The sequence below is a fragment of the Nicotiana attenuata genome, unplaced genomic scaffold, assembly GCF_001879085.1.
Source record: "Nicotiana attenuata strain UT unplaced genomic scaffold, NIATTr2, whole genome shotgun sequence".
Taxonomy (NCBI): Eukaryota; Viridiplantae; Streptophyta; class Magnoliopsida; order Solanales; family Solanaceae; genus Nicotiana; species Nicotiana attenuata.
Window position 1 is genome coordinate 276389 of NW_017671127.1, and position 10663 is coordinate 287051.

The window sequence follows — 10663 nt, forward strand, 5'->3', positions numbered from 1 at the left end:
CTCACTTTAATCTAAAACATTGATAATAATGCTATCGTTAAGCTACGAAAGATGCAACTACCATACATCGAACGACAAGCTTATTTTATATTGAAACGGGTAGCGTCTCCCCTATTTTCATTACTTTCCCAAGTCCATAAACCAACAAGAACCCATACAACCTTCAACTATCTACTTTCAGCACCACAACACACCCATCAAAATCTGTATTTTTAGCATGTCTTGTCCTAACAAACACTTTTGAACTTATCAGTCAATCTGGAGAGTCGTTCATCCATTTAATACTTTATAGTTCATGATCATCTTTGAAGTGCTAACCATATGATGTTGCTCATCTCAGATCATATCTTCTTATTTCTACAGTATTCCATATTATGACTCTGCTATCGTCTGTGTTCTTTACTTGAATGGAAAACATTATGCTCCCTCGCTTTGGTAATGTCACGAAATCCCGCAATAGTGGGGGAACATATTTAGCCTATCATCTCCACTCCATCTTTTGTTATCTCTAAGGCTTGTACTCTTTTAACTGGCGTTGTGGTAGAGCTGTAATAGAATATGGCCGTTGTACTATCTCTCTTGTGCTTCTGCTATTATGAGTGATTCTACAATTCTGTGAGTCACAACTTCTATAATCATCTGGGTCTAATAATCGGACTCTTGATTTACTTAGCTGATGTAACTCTTGATCTTTCTCTTCTCTCTTAGCCTTTAAGTAGGCTTAATCTATCTTCCAATCTGCGGCTTAGGGCATTACTTATTACATTAACCTTTCGTGGACTCTATGGAACATTCATGTTATAATCTTCTAACAATTCAAGCCTTTATCTATGATGTGGACTCAATTCTTTCTTTCAAAGATATACATGAGTTTCCTATAACTGTAAGAATATCCACATATATGTTGTGTGGATAGTACTCTAAAATCTTAAGTGCGGTCATAATGTAACTAACTCTGGGTCATAGATCAAATAATTCCTTTTGTGCCTTTTCAGCTTTGTTTTAATGTAAGCAATTACTTTTCCTGGTCGTTCAACCATTTATTACATTATTTGGATTATCTTAGTGCCCATGCATATTAGAATTTCGTGCAACTCATATGATCTCAAATATTACTTTTGATTTTACTTTCCGTTCATTAGTCACGATAGGTGCCACTTTCTTATGGAGTGCATACAATGTTGTAGTGAGACTGCTGTTACAAAATCATCTTTTCTTCAGGTTATTATGCTTTGGTTGAACACTTTTTCCTTATTTCATCATCTAGTCTTTTGTTTTAGTACTTAGGGGAGACCCTCTGACACTTGTAATGCTGCGAGCTTATTACATCGTATACCCAATGGAATTTTTGATGTTCTTACTCGCCTATAATTATCCTTAGTTACTTACCTCCGTGCTCTTGTGCTCGTAGGTTTACTTCTGAACTAAAATTTTGATTATCTCCCAAGTGGAACTCTCTTTTATTTTCGTAACACTTATACAGTACTTTTAACAACCCTAACTCCTATTTGAATATTTCTCAAGGATTACGATCTCGTATCTACGAGACTGAATTCCCTTTGCTAGGGTTCACTACGTTTATCTTGCACGATCTGATGATTTATCTGTGACCTCTTGTCTAGCCATAGCTAGGCTCTTCCTGAATCAACTACTAACTACTCGTTGGTCCATTCTCATATCTATATTCTGCGTAATCTCTCTTGGGTTATTTCCTTCATCTTAACTTACCTTTTGCACTGGATCCTTATGTATCAAGTGTCCATTTGCACTTATTTATTAATAACATCCTAGTCGTGAACCCTTACTACCTCCCCCAGACGCCGTGCTTGCATAACGTTCGGGAGTTGTAACATATCTTTAGGATCTGAATAAATGGAATCTCATCCCTTTCACCTTTTTACCACATTCTTTCTTCACTATGCCATAGTTACCTGAACCACTTAGCTCCGACTTAATACCATATCACACTATTTTCCCCCTTTAGGGAAGTAATAACATTTAATGCTCTGAAGTTTTACCTGTAGATGTTTTACCTCTTCATCTTCGGCATCTTTCTATATTTTTAATGACCCTTACTCGCCTTGTTGTATCCCTTCTGTACCCGGGATAACTGAGTTCTTACGCATGAGAGTGACACCTAGTGTAACTGGCATATTTTGTCCCTTAAGCGTAACTCTGCTCACAGTGCTTGCTTTAGGGAAGCGTCTTCCTGAATGACATCTAAAGGTTATTCTTCTGCTGTCCATTCTATTATTGCCGAAACGCGATCTCTGAAATTCTCACCATGTCGACTATTATCAAATCCTCTTGTCCCTAATTTATGTTCGGTTTTATCTTGTTTACTAGCTCATACTAATTTGTATTGCTCTGGGGGTCTAACTTAGCCTTCTGGTAAACATGTTTGAGTCACCAAATCATTTCTTGAAATAAGGATATGACTTTATGGCATGTACTCCTTTACTGTCTCAAGGCCCGTCTCCTCTTGTTTTTTCCTTCACTTGACTATGGACTCTATCATCCTGTAATATTTTTATTTACCGTTATCACCCATTTATCAGGTTCTGATAGACAGCCGAATAGATCTTCCCAGTAAACAGGACCAAATATAAACTTGATTGGTAAGCTCCACTTCCCCGGAGTTACCAGGTCTGGAATTTGGAGTCCATTTTGTATATACAGGTTTGATGGGTAGGTCGAGGCATTGTCCCGGCCATGATACAGTTAAGTTAGATCTAGAAGGTTGTTGACGAGTCATGTATATTTTGTATGTTAGTAGTGTGGCCTTGCCAGCCCTATGTGCATGTTCAGTTTTGTATTGCTGGTCGTAGACATTTATGGCAGCCTCGTCAGCCTGCACAGTTATGTATATGAGATTTTGGGTATGTTTACCCCTTGGATGAGATAGATGTTATTTTCAGATGATTCACAGTATTGCCTCGTCGGCCTTGATTGGTATTGTCAGCTTGCAGGTAGGCCTTGTCGGCCTAAGCTGAGGGCTACCCCTCCAGGGTTAAGAGTTACAGAGTGGTACGCTCAGACCGAGTATGGCACCCGGTGCCGGTCACGCCTTCCCAGGTTTGGGGCATGACAAACTTGGTATCAAAGTAGTTCTGTCCTAGGGAATCTACAAGTAGTATCTAGGGGTGTTCATGGTTCAGTTTGGATCGGTTTTTCCTTTAAAAGAAACCAAACCAAGTAAGTCGGTTTTTCAAATATTAGAACCAAACCAAACCAATTAAGTCGGTTTTTTCTCGATTCGGTTTATGTCGGGTTTTGTCGGTTTTTCGGTTATTTGTCGCTTTTTTCTTAAATATAAGACATACACTACCAAACATATATTCCGGCGACCACATTTTCAACGTAACACTATCAAATCAATTGCCCTTTGAGAAATCTATTATTGACCAAGATATATTGATGATAATTGAATCAAATAGTGATGAATAATTTAAGGACTGAATTAAAAATATATTATTTTTAGCACGAAATGGATTCTTACACTTAACAAAAGAAAACTACCAATCAAACTAGATTGTAAAGGTAAAGAACTATACCAAAAGTGCAAACTATTAACATTTACCATTAAGTTTTTGAAACTTTGTATAAGTATATATATATATATATATATATATATATGTGCAATAATAAATTTGAAATAGCTACTCCTATAGTCGGTTTGGTTCGGCTTTTTTCGGTTTTTTCTAATTAAAACCAAAACCAAACCAAATTTGATCGGTTTTTAAAATCCAAAACCAAAACCAAACCAAACAAAAAAGTATCATTTTTTGGTCGGTTTGGTTTGGTTTTCGGTTTGGTTCGATTTTTCGGGTTTTTATGAACACTCCTAATAGTATCTATTAGAATATTGTTGTTAGATGTGTTATTGCACCATATTTTAAACATGAAACTACAAGGCATTTAGGAGTCTGTTACCCTTCTTTCAAATCCAAATCGTATTATAGAGCTGAGTCATAAGAGTTTGAGTTAGTTCTTATGTTTTGCTAATAATATAGAGATACTTGCGATTAAATTATAGCTATCTATAGGGCTAATATAGCAGCAGGAAAGGGCACTAGGAGAGAGAGAGTTCTTGAGGTCGTGGCCCAGTTTGAGGCCCTATCAGATTGTTCGTACCAGATGTTCAAATTTCTTGCTTAAGACCCTAGGATGGGAATATCAAACATATCCCACGAATAGCAGGCCATAGGAGTATCAGAAAGTAAAAGTATAAGTTTCAACATGTAACTGAAGCAAGGCGAAGAAGGGTACGAGGTACCTAGTTACTGAAGATTATCAGTATTTACAATTCAGGAAGAGAAATATAAGCATTCCGAGTTACCTTCAATAATAATAGAGGTATGTACAATTGGACACACCCATATCAATTATTCCCTATGGGAGCTAGCAGATATAGTTTAAGAGAAGGATGTGATATCTGGATCCAGCAGGGGTTAGAGTAGCCCAAAATGGTGGATGGATTGTTAGAGTTAGCTGAAATGTCTGAAGGATATTGCAAATGTGGTAATAGTTCCCATTTTGAGGAACCCAGGTGGTGCAATCTAGAATAGTACAGTAAGATATGAATACTAGAATGTTCAGAAAATTGAGAAGATAGGCATCAGAATGCTAGAAGGAATAAATAATTACCTTAGTATGACTCCCATCCCTAATAAAGAGAGAGAGTTAGGCGACCCGAAGAGCTAGTGAGATTGAGCAAAGGGAGCTAAAGTTAAAGAATGTTCCGTTAAAGTTTTTAGAGTAAAGTGATAAACAGAAATATTACCAGGAGAATAAGAAGAGAGTAAATGAAGCATTAAGACTATGATGTGCAGGCATGAAATACAACATGCCCGGCAAAAAGGACGTCAGTTCAAAATAATGTACCGAATATGTAAGGCAATAGCTAAAAGCTGAAAATGAACTAATAATATAATAACTGAAAGTAACTGTGAGTCAAAGATGACATGAAGATATGCTTATCTGCTAATACTGACTCAACTCTCTCACTATAGTAAGTAAAATAGTTATCCGGTCCTATAAGGCTCTGTACGTGTAATTGCTCAACGAACAACAAGCTTATTTTATATATAAATGGTCAACATCTCCCCTATTATTATTACATTCCTAAGTCCATAAACCAACAAGAACCCATACAACCTTCAACTATATACTTTCAACACCACAACACACCTAACATCTCAACAACACAAATCAATCTACACGACAACACATGCATAAACATCACCAACGAAACTATTATTTAACATGAGGAGCAGCAAGCTCAGATTGAATCCCTTTTTAACCCTTTAACACCAAAGTCATTCATTCATTAACTTAAAAACATATCTATCATGATATTAAGTACAATGGTAAGACTTCTAACCTCTTATTCATCTCCTAATTCAACCTCAAACAACCCAACAATCCAAGAACAACAACAAGTACAACTTTCCATTATTATATTGTCCTTTCTCTTCATATTCACAGTACCAGCAATAAGTTCGACATGTAGACAATATATTTATAATAACAACATCATAAAAACGTTGTTTTCCAAGGTTTCCAATCATTTAAAGTTCATGGAAACAACCTTTCCAAAACATTCCATAAGAACAATGATATGTCAAACTATTTCAAGTCTCCTTTTGTAGTATCTTGCTCAAATGATGCAACCAACATACAAAAAACTTCAAGCACATGTACCATAATATTATACATACCTAAACCAGTAGCAACCACTTGAAATTTCAGCCAAACACAGCTCACAACAGTCTTCAATGACAAAACAACCTCAAAGAGGTTTTGTTCTTCACTAGAAGTAACATTTTATGTTGAAATATGGTGTAATCACTTAGGCATACCCTTGAATATTTGACTCTGTTTAGCAGTGTTAGGAGGAGTTTGAGGATGAAGTTGGGTTGAAAACTGAGAAAGAGTGGTCATCCAAATTGTTTTTAAAGTTAAGTAGGTCTACCACCTCCTAAGTGGGTCCCATAGGGAGCTGATTGCTCAATCTCGCAAATATGCGAATATCTCTCTGCTCCGATATCGTATCGATGAACGGTTTAATGCATTAGAAACGAAACTCGTAGATATTAAATTTGGTGGGTGGATCTCCCCGTAATTCGTATTATATTGAGAGAAAAGCTCTGCTACATGTGACCTTATTTTCAGTGCATTTATGAACGTAACTTGTGATGACATTTGTCAATTTTTATTCCACAACTCGCTTGACTTTAAAACTTAACACATGAATATCATATGACAAAAATAACTCATAACATAACCTTCTTATCATGTTAAGAACCCTAGTCTCATCCCAAAAGTACGGGTTATAACATTCCCAACTTGTCGACTTTCGACAAAACTTATTTTCTTCAATTCGCTTAGCTTTTAAACCTTCCAACCCTCTTAGTACTTCCTTAACACCTATTTTAACTCATCCATATCTTTGTGAAGGTCCTTAAACTCTCCAGCTTGTATTTATTCACTTAAAATGTATTCCAACATGAAAGTACGGCGTGTAACAATGATGGTAGTCGATCCTTATAAAATTGAAGTTTAAGAATAGGGTAAAGTAATTTGCTGATTCGAAGGGGTACTTAGTATTCCTCCAGCTGCAAGCATGATAGTAGACAATAGTGGATCTAAGATTCAGGAGGATAGACCAAAGTGTGCTACGCTTGTGGAACCTAGGCTGATAAAAATCAAGGGAAGGTTTCAATTAGGCCAAAGAAGCAATTGGTCTTGAACTCTACTAATAGAGGAGACAAGTAATGGGTGAACGTAGCCGCTCGTATTAAATTTGCAGCTCGTGGGATGAATTGTAGTTTTATAGCACCCAAAATTTAGAACGGGGAGAAAATTGCAGAGCTGCAAAAAAGGAGATTGAAAGGGATACTAAAAAGTGCAAGAATGCCATTATCCTCTATGTGGTGGGTTATTCTCCTTCCATTGGTGCTATTGAAAGGTTTATTGTAGGTTATTAGAACTTCGTGGCAAAAGGCAAGGTATATTTCAACAATAATAGATACTTTGTTGTTAGATTCAATAATTTGGAAGATAGAAACGCAGTGTTATATCTGTCCTTCATATAATGAATATCAAACCTATCATTATAAGGATTGGGCAGCTGATTTTTGTTTCAGCAATGAGGTTTTGAAGACTGTCCCATTATGGACTAAATTGCCTCATCTTCTATTAAATTGTTGGGGAGAAGATTCATTGAGCAGAATAGGAAATACTTTAGGGAATTTAATCGAATGATTGTCACAAGGGCTCTCTATCAAAATGATAGAATCTGAATTCTATGGGATTCCAATATAATAAGGTTCACAATAGTCTGTGTGACTCTTAAAATTATTTATGGAACAGTACATATATATGATTTACTACCTAAGTGAGCATAAAGACTTCTTGAAGATAATGGAAGAGACATGGATCAGGTCTGCTAAAGCTATTTGTTTAAGAGAGGTCTGGGGGTAGCTAAAGAATGTAAAGGTTGTACTTAAGAATACAAAAACTATAGAATATGGAGGGCTGGAGAAAATAATTAAAAGTTATAGAGCTTAATTAAATGAAATTAAAAGACAAATTCAAAATGGGAGTCATACTGAGCTACCAAATAAAGAAAGGAGCCTCAAACATGAGCTAGAGAAGTTGATGACTGTTAAGGAAAATTCCATCTAGCAAAAGTTTAGATTACAATGGTTGAAATTAGGGGATGGAAATATAATATTTTTCCATACTAATGTGTAGCGCAGGATTGTACAAAAATTAATTAGGAGCTTAAAAACGTCTATATATAGGGATACCGTGACAATCTGAATCTGTAATAGTAGAAGAAATTATAAGCTTTTGTAAAGATCTTCTAGAGTTAGCTGCCCCTAGTTTTCCTGCCATAATTCCTAATGTACTAAAAGAACGATATATACTAAATAAAAATTAGGATTTGGGTTTAATTGGCCATGTAACAAGGGAGGAAGTAGAAAAATTGCTATGTGGTACATCAATGACTTAAAGACTCTGAGGCATGATAGCTTTAATGTCTTTTTTTCAAGAAAGCATGAAGTATAGTGGGTAATGAAATACTGATGTTGTACTGTTGCTTTCCAATAATAATAAGTTATGCAAATTTATTAACTGCACCACAGTAACTCTTGTGCCAAAAGTTAGAAACCCTACAACTAGCAGAGAATTCAGATCTATATCATGTTACATTATTTTTTACAAAGCTGTATCAAAGATATTGAGAAAGTTGCTGCAAGGTGTCATGGATGATGTAGTAGATAATTGCCACAGTGCCTTTGTCCCTAGTAGAATTATCACAGATAACATAATTCCAAGCCATGAGATTGTGAATGGGTATGGTAGAAATGATATATCCCCAGGTGTATGATGAAGATTGATATACAAAAAGTTAATGATTCTGTGGAGTGGAGGTTCGTGGAACATGTGCTTCATGATTTCAGCTTTTAGAAAAATTCATTAGGTGGATCATGATTTGTATTAGTACAATGTCTTACTCTGTGATCATTAATGGTTGTCCAACTAAACAAAAAAAAGAAGACTTAAGTAAGGAGATCCATCATCTCGTTTCCTGTTTGTCCTAGGTATGAAGTATTTCACAAGACTACCAAAGACGTTGAAAAGGATCCTGACTGCAACTATCACCCAAAATATGCTAAATTGGATATAATTTAATTAGGTTTTGCTGATGAAATGTTGTTGTTCTATAGAAGATAGGGTCTATTCAGAAAGTGATGCATTGTTTCCACAGCTTTTGAGAGGCATCTGGTTTGGTGGCTAATAAAGTCAAATGTTTCATTTATTTTGGAGGTCTAAGTTCATGTGAGGAATAATAGATATATGATCTTGGTCTTACTAAGGGGGTATTTCGTATTAGATACTTTGGGGTCCTTCTCAGTGCTAAGAGGATCTCACATGCAATGACGACCATTGTTGAATAAAATAATAGGTAGGATAACTGGTTAAACTACTGAGTTCTTGTCATACGCTGAGAAAGTGTGTTAATTTTCATGAAAACCTTTTGGTATCAAATATTTATCTTGCCTAAGAATATGGTGAAGCTTACTGAGGCAACCTGCAGGAAATTTTTATGGGCTAGGAAAGCAAATACGTCCAAGAGAGCACTATTAGCCTGGATAAAATTTATTTACCAAGAGCAATGGTAGTGTGAATGTTATTAATAAATCGATATGGAATAAGGTAGCCATATGCAAGAAATCATAGAAGGAAAAAGACAAACTTTGAGTTCAAGGAGTACATATTTATTATGAGAAAGGGAGGCCAGTAGAGGAAATCGTGGCAAACCAAGCCTCATAGATAGTGAAGAAGATCTTGAAGGCAAGAGTGGTCTAGGAAGCAACTGGAGCCTCAATTCTTGATATGCAGAATATGACAAACTTTTCTATTGAAAAGGTATACACCTAAAGCATGAATTTCAGAAAGTGCCATGGAGAAGAGTTACTTGTACTAATCAGGGTGCTCCTAGGTTGCAATGACTCGGTCGGTTATATTAATATATTTGAGCTCCATTCTCCTATTTGATGTCTCCCGTATGTATTTTAATATTTGATTATTTCCGGAGATGGTTGTGTTAGTTTTGGGAAGGTTTGAGAGTGATTGGAATACTTAGTTTCATTTTTTGGAAGCGTAAATTGTAAGATTTGACCAAGGTTTGACTTTTGTGTAAACGACCTCGGGTGGGTAATTTGATAGTTACAGTAGGTATTTATGGTATTTTGGACTTGAGCATATATCCGGATTTATATTTTGAGGTTTCTAGGATGTTTTGGCACTATTTGCCGAAAGTTAACAATTTGAAGGTTTGGAGAATTCGCAAGTTTGATCGGTAGTTGACTTTGATATTATCGGATTCGAATTGTTGTTCCAAAATTTGAAATAGGTTTTTTCGTCATTTGGAACCTTTTTGCAATGTATGGATGTCATCCAGATTGGCCAGGCTTAAATCGGACAATTGGTTTGATATTTGAAGTTATCAAACTTAGAAGAAGTTCAACTTGTGTTTTGATCGACGATTCTTGATTTTGATATTAGTTATGTTGTTCTGAACCTTTGTTTAGGTTTATAAGATGTATTAGGACTTGTTGGAATGATTAGACGGGTTTCCGAGAGGCTTGGATGGGTTTCAGATGGGTTTTAGATCATTTTGGTATTTGTTGGCAGGTCTGATGCTGGTGCGTCGCACCTATAGAGACGGGGTGCACAAGTGCGAAGTTGCACCTGTGAGTTGAGGGTTTGCAGATGCAAAGAGGAGGCTGGTTGGGCACTATCCTTTCTTGCGAAGTTGGGTCGCTTCTTTGAGGGACGCTTTTGCGAGGGAGGTCCGCAGATGCGGACATATGAGGCTTTGGCCAGTCGAGAGGAGGTCGCGGATGCAAAAATCTACACTGAACCTGTAGGCTCGCAGATGCGAAGATTTTATCCGTAGATGCAGAATCACTAGCAGACTTTTATATTTCGAAGGGTTAGCTCATTTTTTTCATTATTTGAGATTTTGGAGCTCAACTAGAGGTGATTTTTGGAGAGATTTTTAGAATACTTTTGAGGGTAAGTAATTTCTACTTGACTTTGAAATTAGATCTTGTTTTCTCATTGATTTGTACACTTGTCACTTGAA